Source organism: Rousettus aegyptiacus, unplaced genomic scaffold (assembly GCF_014176215.1).
Source record: "Rousettus aegyptiacus isolate mRouAeg1 unplaced genomic scaffold, mRouAeg1.p scaffold_m13_p_13, whole genome shotgun sequence".
Classification (NCBI taxonomy): domain Eukaryota; kingdom Metazoa; phylum Chordata; class Mammalia; order Chiroptera; family Pteropodidae; genus Rousettus; species Rousettus aegyptiacus.
This window is the reverse complement of record NW_023416288.1, coordinates 23,218,247-23,231,268: the sequence shown is the minus strand read 5'-3', so window position 1 is coordinate 23,231,268 and position 13,022 is coordinate 23,218,247.

Here is a 13,022-nt window from a genome sequence, read left to right as displayed (position 1 = left end):
TGCTACTCCAAGCAGTTTGGACTAATAGATGTCAGTTTCATTCTTTCAGGAAAGAAGTTATTTGTGTAATTTTCTTGAGCTATTTTTTTTTTTTTTTGTAATGTTGAGAATAAACTGATCTTAAGCTCCTGTGATAGATGGTATGGCGGTATGTACAAATTTAAGAAAGATAGTAAATTCTTAGCAGTGTTTCTGAATCTGATAAAAAACAATATTACCATCATAACAATAACAGGCAGTATGGGTTAAGTGTTTAATGCATTGGAATTCAACAGAGAAAATCTTTAGATTAGGTAACAAGGGAAATAAGACATGGAGTAAGTAACTTTTGATGAATGGAATAAAACAAAGAAGACTTGAATAAGGTAGTAGAGAAGTCACATAGGAGCTTGAGGACAATATAAAAAAAGTAGGTGTGTGTGGAGAGGTGAGTGAGGACAGTGTTCCCAATATCACAATGTACGTATTGAGAAAATAGTTTTTGATAGGAGTAAATGTCTTAGGGGAATGCATGAGGATAACCTCAGAAGTAGAAGAATAAATGCTTAGAATTCTGCCATCATAGTCTGAGATTAGATGCCAGCAATTTCTTTAGATACTGGGAAAGTCATCTGTGCAAACTCAAAATTTAGGGGACTGTAGGATATTACAGTCTCTCCCACTGCTGAAAGAAGGTGACTGCACCATGGAAAGTTAGTGTTCGGGTGACATCTCTCATGCTGAAAAGGAAGAAAACTTCAGTTTCTGTCGGTCTATTACTAAGCATACCAGAGAGAGATCCTGGTGTATTTGCTATATAAATGGTATGTTTATATGATAGTGATAGTTTATAGGGTAGTTTAATTTGCATGAAACAGTGTATGAGCAAGAAAGTGGTAGAAAACTATGTGATAATTCCAAGATAGATTGTGAATGATAGTGAACCTTTCTGGTTTTGAATTGACATTCAAAAGATACCAAAATTTTAAGCCCTAGAAAGCTAAGTGTTATGATTAAAATGTTGCTTGGGAAATTAATATAACAATGATGTACAGGTTGATTATACATGAAAGAATGCTTGGAGCTAAGATACCTACTTGGAAGTTATTAAAGATGATCCATTAATAAAGACTTATACAAAAGAAGCGACAGTAGAAATAAGGAAAGAAATAAACATGAGATTATAAATAAGGAAATTCTAGATAATTGATTGATGCAAAGGAGTAAAAAAATTCTGAGTTTTTAAGCTTGAATTGTAATCCAACAGAAAAAGATTCTGAAGACAGTACATTAGGCAGAGATGAAAGGCTCAGTTAGATGTGCAATGTTATAAAACTAATGGCGCACATAGAAAACAATGTCCAGAAAACTCTTAAGCATGTTGTGCTGGATCTTGGAGATAGATTGGAACCAAAGGTATAGATGAAAAGTCATCTACCAATAAGCAATACCTTCAGTCAGAGTCTAACTAAATTGGAAGTGTCTACATTCACAAATCAAATAGCTACTGATAGACTATGACAGACAATAGGTTTAAGATTGAGAATCAGAAGAAGGTCTTTTAAAAATCTTCTATTGAAGGGCAAGTAATTTTGGAAGCCATTTTTCTAGATTCCCTGGGTAGAGACACGGACATTCTGGGAAAACTTAAAGGAAAAGATAGTTGAATTAACAGCAACATTTAACAGTTAAACAATTTCTTTGATGTGAATGCCTTGGGTAGATTTCTAATATGAACCAGTTTCTTCTCTAAGGGTTTCTGCTCTGCCCCTCTTTAAAGGATGAGTGGACATTTGTTTAAGTGGCAGCATCATGTCTTTATAAGATAGCCTCGAATAACATCACCTGGGTAACTGTCTTAATGGGAAAAAGATATGCAATATGATGTCTCCACCTTTGGAATAGAGAGTCTCTGAAAAGGAATTTTAACTCAGCATAAACATAAGAGAAACTGGTTTGAGTTTCACATTTTTCCAGCATGGTTTCTGGGTATCCTTATAACATGCTTGCATCATTTATGAGGCAGTAGTGTAGAGACTAAAAGAAATTTTAAACAAGTTTGGCTTTTAGTCCTCATTCTGTCATGCCACAGTTCTATAACCTGAAGAGAATTAGCTCTGAGTCTCCAACATAGAGCTGGTAATGTTTTCCTCTCGAAGTTTTATGAGTAAAGAGTGAATTGGTAAAGAGCATAGCATGGGGACTGGTGCATATTAGATACTCAGTAACTACTTGTTTTTCACATAATTAATTTAGCTATCTTATTCTGTGTCGCAGTCCTAGGGCTCTAATGACCTGTGAATAACCTAGCTCACTCAAGGACAAGTTATTTAATGTGCTCTTGTCTTGACTTTGTGCTGATGAATTATCAACTTCCAGTTTCTTTGGAGGCTCTCCTGCTTATAAAGTAATAGTTCCCATAATGTAGTTGTTCTCGTTTAATAGAAATTAATAGTTTATATTTTGGATATCATTATATTAAAAGTAGAACATTTTAGTATTGTGACATGAAAAATGCCAACTCAATGTCAGAAACTTTTTTTATTTTTTTAAGAATCAAGGATTTAAGGTCTGGAGGCCAAGTTCAGTTCTTCAAACAATCTCAATAAAGTAAAAATGCCATTAATGCTAATGGCTCTCAACCCCACTTAGTTTAGTGGATTTATACTGCCTCCCATTAGCCACTGTTCTTTCGGATAATGATTTCTTCCTTGTCCACAGAGGAAGGAGAAATGGAATCTTCCTGACGTAGAATCCCCAAATCCTATGCCTTTTTTGGAAACACAACCCTGCACTTTCTTTTGAGGAATACCCTTACATAGTATAAAACCTTATGATTCACTTTCATACTCAGTTTGTAATAAAATATTGTATTAGTTTTCTATTGCTAAGGAAAAAAATTATCACAATATTAGCAGCTTAAAACCCTCCCAGATATTTCTTATCTTGATGTTTCCATGGGTCAAAATAGAGGCACAGCTTAGCTGGGTCCTCTGCACAGAGTTCGCCAGGCCGCATTAAATATATCAGCAAGTCTGAGTCTCTTAATGGAGACCAGGATCCTCTTCTAAGCTCACGTGATTCTTGGAAGAATTCTGGTTTTTGTAGTTATAGACCTTACGGTGACATGCTTCTTCAGGGTAGCAGGAAAAAGAGTTTAAAAATATATGTATTTCATTTTCTCTGATCTCTAGACCCTTTATAAAGGGCTTATCTGATTAGGTCAAGCCCACTTAGGCTATTCTCTTTTCGATTAACTTAAAATCAAAAAGTTAGGGACCTTAACTGCATCTGCAAAATCCTTTGAAGTTTTTATTAAAATCATAGTAATATTTGCCATACTGTGTTGCTTAGAAGCAAATTACATTTGAGCTAGTTTAGGTTTAAAAGGCTATTCATTAACTCTTATAACCAAATTAAAAAATGAGAAGAGTTGAGATAAATGGGGAGATAAAAACAAACTGTAATTTCGTCAAAGATTTTTTTCTGTTTCTCCTGTCTTCTACTCCTGTGTTTATGTCAACTTCAGACTCTCAACGATCTATTTTCATTAGACTAGAGTCACGACCAGGGAAGCTTTGGAGCTCATGTAACCATGGACTTGGAGACTGAATTCTTTCTTCTTCCAATTTGGAAAAATATCATAAAGATATAAGGCTTTACTCCATCATGGATTGTATCTCCATCTATGTAGAGGAAAGTGGGGTACTGTGATTGGCAGCCTCCATCAATATCACTTATATAAAAGGAAGAGGAAAATTTTTTAAAAGAAGGATGAATAGCACTGACATGTTTATTATGGGAATTGTATATTGAGGAACCACCTCCAGTTTTTTGAGCCAATGTCTGAGCTGGATTCTTTTTCTTCTGAGATGGAACAGAAATATTTGGAGTTACAAAGCCTGAAAAAGTATAAAGGAATTTATGTCTGGCAGAAATAAACACTGTATTCATTAATGAAAGTAGTTAAATAATTGAAACTGTTACTGATTGTGCTTTGTGAAATGTTCTACCAGCTCTTTAAGTATGGGAGATCCATCCATCACCGATTACAAAACCTTATGATTCATTGAAATTAGAAACCATTAAAGCTCTTCCTCCTCTTGAGCAAATGGCCTGTGGCACCTTCTGCTCATATTCTTAAATTTACTACTGGCTTACCCATCATCCTGAGCAAACTGCAACCACATGACCATTTTTTTTTTTTTTTGTCTCAGTGTCTCTGTGTATGTGTGTGAGCAAAAGTAGAAAAGATGCAATACCAATTCCCTTTGCTTTATAGGGTATCAGCTTTCTAAAATTATCATGGACAGAGTTATAGCAGTTCTATATTTTAGCAAAACCATCTAGTTGGACACACTCAAAGCTATCCTTTTTTGAATTTTTCAATACTTCTCAGCACACTTTGCAATATGCAGAAACAAATCTAATGATTGCAAGGTAGGGCATTTTAATGTTGAGTGATTCCTTTAGAAATGAGAGCTAATAGAGAACATGAGGGAGGTACTTGTAAAGATAAAAACTTGAAGAAAGGAAACATGAAACTAATTTCACCAATAGGATCCCTAATATACATTTTTTAAGAAATGTATATGTACATTTTTTTAAAAAAATTTCCACAGTTTTTAAACCAAATAATGATTCTCTCTGATTTTTCCAGAATAAAGTGGACTCGTGCTTCATTTAGTACAATTCTAGAAAATGTTTTAGGAAATGGAGCAGTATCTAGAATGGTGACATCAAATCTACTGCTCTCCATTTAACATGAACTAGAACAAGCTGAGACATGAAACAAAGTGTAATGTGCGCCTAATCTCTCTTTTACTTTCACTCTCTCTCTTCCTTCTCTATGAACTACTTTTGTTTGTTTTTAATTTGCACTCCAATTTGAATTTTTGTCTCACCACCCCTACTTTATTGCAATATAATTGACAGAACATTTAGGTATATAACATTGTGTAAGTAAGGTATGTAACATAATGATTAGCACAGTAAGTTTGGTTAATACATCCTCACATAGTTACCATTTTTGTGTATCTTTATGGTGAGAATTTTATCTATTCCCCTGCAATTTTCAGGTATACAGTACAGTATTATTAACTAGTCACAATGATGTACATTAGATCCCCAGAAATTATTCATCTTATAAATGGAAGCTTGTAACTTCTGATCACTTTCACCCATTTTTACCACCCATTCCATCCCTGGGCAACCATCAATCTACTCTCTGTTTCTAGCATTCATTTGTTTGTTTGTTTGTTTGTTTGTTTTTTTGAGCTTCCACATATAAGCGATACCATACAGTACTTACATATCTCTGTCTGACTTATTTCACTTAAAATAATGTCCTCAGGTTTTACTCATTATCACAAATGACAGGATTTACTTATTTTTTATGGGGCTTAATAATATTTTATTTGTGTGTGTGGAGATACATATATATATCTCCATATATTTTCTTTATCCATGCACCCACTGATGGGCACTAAGATTGCTTCTATGTCTTGTGAATTATGACCTAATGATCATGGGAGTGCAGGCATCTCTTTGAGACTGATTTCATTTCCTTTAAATATATACTCATAAGAAGGATTATATTGTGGTTCCATTTTTGATTTTTTGAGGAAATGCTATACTGTTTTCCATAGTGGCTGTACTAATTTATAATCCCTCCAACAGTACATGAAGGTTCACATTTCTCTACATCTTGCCAGTCTTTGTATTGCTTATCTTTCTGATGACAGCTTTTCTAACATGTGTGAGATAATATCTTATTGTGGTTTTGATTTGTATTTTCTTGACAATTAATGATATCGAGTATGTTTTCTCGTATCATGCTGGGTATTTGTATATTTTTGGAAGAATGTCTATTCAGGTCCTTTGTCCATTTTTCAATTTTTTTTTTTGCTATTGAGTTATATAAATTTCTTATATATTTTAGATATTAACCCTGTATTAGACATATAATTTACAAATATTTTCTCTCATTATATAGGTTTCTTTTTTATTTCGTTGATGGTTTCATTTTCTGTGCAGAAGTTTTTAATTTGATAGTGTTGATCTTTTCTGTGCTTTTGGTGTCATATTCCAAAATCATTGCCAAGACCAATGCCAAGGAGCTTTTTACCTATGTTTTATTTTAAAAATTTTATGGTTGAAGGTCTTAAATTTAAGTCTTTAAGCCATTTTGAATTTTTTTGTGTGTGTGAGTGGTATAAGACAGGGGTTCGGTTTCATTGTTTTGCATGTACATATCCACTTTTCCCAATACTACTTTTTTTTGGAAGAGATTATCTTTTCCTCCTTGAGTACTTTTGGCTCTGTTCTCAAATATTAGTTGACTGCATATGCATGGATTATTTCTGGGGTCTCAGTTCTATTCCATTGGCCTATGTGTCTGTTTTTATGGCAGTAACATACTGTTTTGGTTACTACAGCTTTGTAGCATATTTTGAAAGCAGTAAGTGCGATGCCTGAAGCTTTGTTTTTCTTTATCAAGATTACTTTGGCTATTAGGGACACTTTGTGGTTCCAACAAATTTTAAGATTGGTTTATCCTATTTCTATGAAGAATACCATTGGAAATTTTATAGGACTGCACTGAATTTATAGATGGCTTGGTGTAGCATAGTCATTTTAACTATGTTAATGCTTCTGATTCATGAATGCAGACATCTTTCCATTTTTTTTAAATCAATGTTTTAAAATTTTCAGTGTATAGGTATTTATTGCTATAAGTTTCCCTCTTAGAACTGATTTTGCTGTGTCTGAAAAGTTTCAATATGTCGTGTTTTTATTTCATTCATCTCAAGAGTTGTTGGTTGTTCAGGAGGGTGTTGTTTAATTTCCACATGTTTGTGAATTTTCCTGCTTTACCCTTGTTTGGATTTCTAGTTTTATACTGCTATAGTAGAAAAGGCTACTTAATGTAACTTATATCTTCTTGAAGTTGTTGAGACTTATTTTATGGTCTAACATATTATTTATCCCAATACATGTTTCATGTGTGCTTGTGAAGAATGTGTCCAGCTATTGTTGGATGGAATGTTCTTTATATGTCTGTTAGGTCCATTTAGTTTATAATATTATTCAAATCTACTGTTTTCTTATTCATTGGATGATCTATTGATAGCTGAGAGTTGAGTATTGAAGTCTCCAATTATTATTGTATTAATGTTTATTTTTTCCTTTTAGTTCCATTAGCATTCACTTTACAAATGTAGATATTCTGATGCTAGGTGCACCCATTAAATCCTAAGTACTTTTTTTTACTACTTTTTAAATAGGTCTCTGAAGCAGTCAAAGCACTGGTATTATCATTTGTATTTCACAGGAGGGAAAATTTAAATACATTTTCTAGAATGGTAGTGCTGGTTGAATTAGAACTCAAATCTTGGTTGACTCCTGTGCTGGGGCTAAACTTAAAGGAAGCTGATTTGTGTCAATATGTTCCTGCTCTGCCCTAAATTTGCCTCATATCCTGTTCCAGCCACCAGTTTGTTCCTCTTGGCAGTGGGACTTAGGCATGCTAACTCTTGCCATTTCACTATGCCTGTGATAGCTGAGATTTCCATATATATTGGAATGGATTGGATTTAAAGCCAACTTATTGTTTTCTCTTTTAGTTTCACTGGTACATTGTTAAACTCCTAGTATGAGGTACTTGAATATTTCCTGAATGTTCTTAAAATATTTTTCATACTTCTTTTTTTATCTTTATTTTTTTTACATTTTCTTTATTTTTTTTAAGTTGGAGAAATAATGCATGCTTGTTGCAATAAGTAAACCAATTTAAAAACATATTAAGAAAAAATGAATATTTTTAGGCATTTCTACCCCAAAATTATTCTATAATGTCACCTAGTATACTTCTCTTTATTTTATTCTTCATGCCCTTAAACAATTATTTGCACATATTTTATAAAAGTGTATTTATATTGCATACGCTAATAATTTGTTTTTGTCAGTCAATGACATATCATAATCACTCTGGCTATCCAGGGATACAAAACCAGCTCCTGTTAAAAGCCATACATTATTTCTTGTAGACATACTGTTATTTATTAAATAATTCTTTTATTGATGGATATTATATTGTATACCAGATTTTTGTCATCATAAAAATGTCTTAGTAAATACATTGTGCATATTCATATATATCATACATTTAGTAGATTTTCCAAAAGAGGATTACTAGATCAAAGGCATTGTGTACTTTTAATTTTTAAAGATAATGAGGGATCATTTTCCAAGAGATTGTAAAATAAAATATTTATCTTTATTTAAATCCACAAATACTATCTATATACTCCTGGGCTTCCTGCTGTTTTATTATGAATTCCAGATAATTCAGCTATAATTTTCAAAACAAAAATTTTTTTCCCTAATATCTACAATAATGGGCATTGCATGGACATATGCAATTATCCACACAAATTCATGTTTTTCAAATTCTACTTAATTGTCTGGCATCATTATTTTATTAAAGTATGTTGAATTTTGAATATTTTTACATAATCAAAAATCTTCAATTTCTTTCCATAGAAAATATTCAGGAAGAAAGAGAAGAACGAAAAATATTACAAACAGATAAAATTCCTCATCTGTAAAGGTTGTCAAAAGAAACATAAATAGGGCGTGAATGATACAATAGTGAACATGAGTTGTTGAAAGAATTCTCAGCAGTATAGCAGCATTTTTAAAAAGTCATGTATATTTCTGTCCTCAACAAGACAATTATACCCTCCACAGGATATATTTCTACTACCTCTAGTACTATAACAAGAACTAACTCATAGTATAACTGAGTCAGAGCCAGGGATAAAAAATAAAAACACTAAGGAAGAAAAGGATTTCTACTACAAAGGAACTACAACATTTAGTCTCAGGAACTGGGGCATTACATAGGGGACTGGATCTTCAGGACGCTTTATCCAAGGGATCAAGGCACAAATCAAATAAGTGAATGCTTGTTTATTTAGGAGAACTCTCCTAAAATTCAGGATTTAACATTTTGCCAAATATTGTGAGAGATTTGAGCAAACGTGCCATGGCTATGTGAAATGAGGATAAACGTTAAATTTTATATGTAAAAAAATGTAAGAAGAGAGAGAATAAACTCAGTAAAGTGTGTATAGTGGAAATGAATATGTTATATAATGTTGGAAAAACCACCAATTTACTGGTTTCTATGGGAATTTCCAGGGGATACACCATTTACCAAAATCATAAGGCTAGCGCTGGTAAGAAAGGCATCAGAATCACTAAGAAGATCAATGGTTATTCTCTTCTACTGTTCAGGTATGTTCACGTATTCTCTTCTACTGTTCAGAGTCTATTACCTAACGCTACTCACAGATAGCAATGGGGGTGATAGGGCCCAGATACAGGACTCCTTGGGCTGCAGGTAGGCAGGACTTAACTGTTCAAAGTGAGGTAGCTGAAGTTATTATAATGAGTGGCAAGGTACAAATGACAGCCAAGTGGACCTCAACTACGGAAAATTATGAAGTTTATTAATAGAAATGGTGTCACTGGGGGAATAATAGATGGTAAATTAGAAAGAGTACCAATCAATGTGTACTTGTAGAAGAATTAAAGAATGGATAATCAGGAGGCCGAGGGCAGTTGTCCCAATAAAAAGCTACAATCCTTGTCCATTTTCCCAACTTAAGCCAATTTTCAGACCTATAATCTATTAATTGAAGAAAAGACTGTGTCATAAGAAAAGAATTCTGCAGTAAGATGACAAGTATACATGACAATAAATCTTCATGCTCTTTCCTGAAGGAACCTACAATGATTTACTTAACTGCACATGGGGGAAAGGAGAACATTCTGAGGACTTGTATACAGAGTTCATGTTGATTTTCATACTCAGAGACCCAAATAGTTATCATGGTTCCCCTAATAAAATGGAAGCATGTGGGGGTTAAGCAATGAATAGGGTCCTGACCATGTTCCAATTCACAATGGGGTTATTGAAAACTTATTCCATGATCATTTCCCTGGTACCTAAATAAATAATTGGGACAGATAGATTTAGTAGTTGGTACATACCCTACACTGAGCTTTTGGCTTGTGTGGTAAGAGCTATCAAGGTATGGAAGGCCATGTAAAAGTCTCTGGAATGAGCCACCTAGGCCAATGTAGTAAGTAAGAACAAAATTATATCTGGGAGGTGAGCATGGAAATTAGTGCCATACTCACAGATTTAAAGGATGCATGAGTGGTCATCCCCATCAGACCTCCATTTAATTCACTAGTCCTGTCCCTGCTGAAACCAGATGGATCCTGGAGATCACCTCAAATAACAATTGCAAAATAATGAAACAACGAACAGTTAAATACATTGTTCAAGAAAAGACTTTACTGATATAAAAGAGCTAAATTTATATATTGATAAAGTGTATGTTCCAAGGAAAATTGACCCAGGTTAGCGGCTTGACACATCTTGGCAAAATTTGGAATAAAGGGGTAAGAGAAAACTTTAGACATCCAAGAAAAATACCAAATCTCTTGCAAGGGCAAGATGTCATACTGGCTTCACATTTTGTTCCCCCACCAACATTCAAGATCATCAGACAATGAAGAAACATATAAAAGGGAAAAAAGTGTTCTGATGAGTATAAACATGTGAAATTACTTTTCAGCTATATATGCCTCAGTCATGCCCCTTTGAACAGGCACTATTTAAGGATTATTTTTACATAAACTTCCCTTGAGAAATAGCTAGAGAACAAACTTTCCATGGCTAAGAGATGCCTGGTGAAACCATGGCTAAAGGACTGGCAATAAGAATCGGAAATATTTAACTACAGTATTATAACTGCCGTGGGTGAATTAGGAGAATAGAATTGAGGAATTTATAGGCTTAGATTTTGGTTTACTAATGTAGGCTACCATGGAATTAGAGCCACTCCAGTCTGATACCTCATTTTTAAATTAATTTAACAAAGGTAAACAAGGTATAGATTAAGTAGTTACTCAGATTGCTTCATTTCTAATAGTTGGAATTAAAATACATGATTTTAGTTTAAAATACCAAATATAAGTATAAGCATCTTTAACATTACAAAAGTAATAAATTAGAAATAAAATATTACTGAGTAACATATGCTGGTGAAAAAGAGAATGTAGAGGTAGAAAGGGAGAAAAAATAATAATGTTAATGTTGCTTAAAATGCAAAATTAGTTTTCTATAAATAGAGGACTAAAGGCATATAAAATTGTAATGCTAGCCATAATAGGACAACAGCAATGATACTTCATAAATGTAAGAATCACACATACATATACACACACATCAAGAAACAATGAAATAGACAAACATGAAACATAATTATTTTAAAAAATATATTTCGTTTGCAAAGAAAACAGATTAAGTAAAACCAAATGCTAAAATTGGTTGCCATTTTAATAAGTGTATATTTTCTCAACTCATTTATTAAATGACAAACAATTTCAGAATGGATCACAATGAAAACAGCAACCAGTTGTATACCAGAGAACTATCGAAGACAAAAGTGAAAGCAAGGTTCAGGATCTTAATACTGGACAAAGTGGAAATCAGTCTAAAAGCAATAAATGAATTTTGGCTTCTGCCCATGAAGGGTTAATTGCCATGGTAATTACTGTCCACTGCAAACAGCTAGAAAATTGAAAAAAGAAGTGAAATGATGATTTTCAGAAAATGGACAGTAGGAGGAAAATGGTACTGTGGTCTCTGAGAGAAGAGAAACAAATGGTGTAGGTACTAAGGTTAACTCGGATTTTTCTCTAGAAGTAATTTCCTGATTACAATACAAGGAGAGGAACTAGCACAAAGCCGAATTGAAAAGAGATCAAAATTCTGGGAGTCCTAGAAGGCTAGAATTTGAAAGTTTGAATAAAAATGAAGAGAGGAGGGAACTGAAGAAAGGGAAGACAGAGAGAGTGAATGGAAAAGCAAGAGAAAATGCAAGCGAGGATGAAAAGTGCCAGGAATGGTAAATATATAAATAATGTAGAATATATTTTTTTCTAATTTTTAGTCTAAAAGATAGTTTAAGTAACAAAATATGTATAGCTAAAATAGATAAAATTAAGATGGAATTATAAAAAATATTTAAGTAATCCAAAAGAAGGCAAGAAATGAAAACAAAAATTAGAAACAAATAACAAATAATATGAGATCTCAGGGCAAACTTAGAAAACTAAAAATAGAAGGGAATTTCCTTAATTAGACAAACACCCACTGAAAAAATTATAGTAATATTACATGTAATGACAAAAACAATGTTTTCCCCTAATATTAGGAATTAGGCAGGATATCTGTTCTCATCACTTATATTCAAAATTGTACTGGTTGTTCCAGCCAGAGGAATAAGGCAAGAAAAAGTAACAAAAGGCATAAAATTGAACACAAAGGGGTAAAGCTATTTTTATTTGCAGAAAATGTATCATGCATGCAGAAAATTCAAAGAACTATACAAAAAAAGCAACTAAGCTAGTGAGTCAGTTTACCTTGGTTGCAGGTTATAATATTAATGAAAGAAATCAATTAAATATTTATGTAATAGCAACAAAATTTGGAAATCTAAATTGAAAATACCCTTTACAATAATATAAAAACGTGATATATAGACAGTCTCATTTTGCATGGTGTCATCTTCACTGAAACTCATGCAAATAGGAAGCATATTCTTGTTTTGCACAGCTCCATGGTAACTGAGATTGTAATTAGAAACACAATTTAACAAAAGCTATGCACTGAAAACTATAAATTATTATTGGAATAAATGTTAAAATATCTAACATGTTAATCAGATATGTTCATTGAGTGAAAGACTCAATACTATTAAGTTGACATTCCTCCCCAAATTGGTCTATAAATCCAATACAACTTTAAAAATTCTAGCAGGCTATTTTTGTCAATGTAAAATTCACAGCTTGATTCTAAAACTTTATGGAACTGTAAGGGACCTAAAAAATTTTTGCAAAAGAAGTTGAAGGAGTTATACTATTAGATTTAAACTTACTGGAAAACCACAGTAATCAAAACA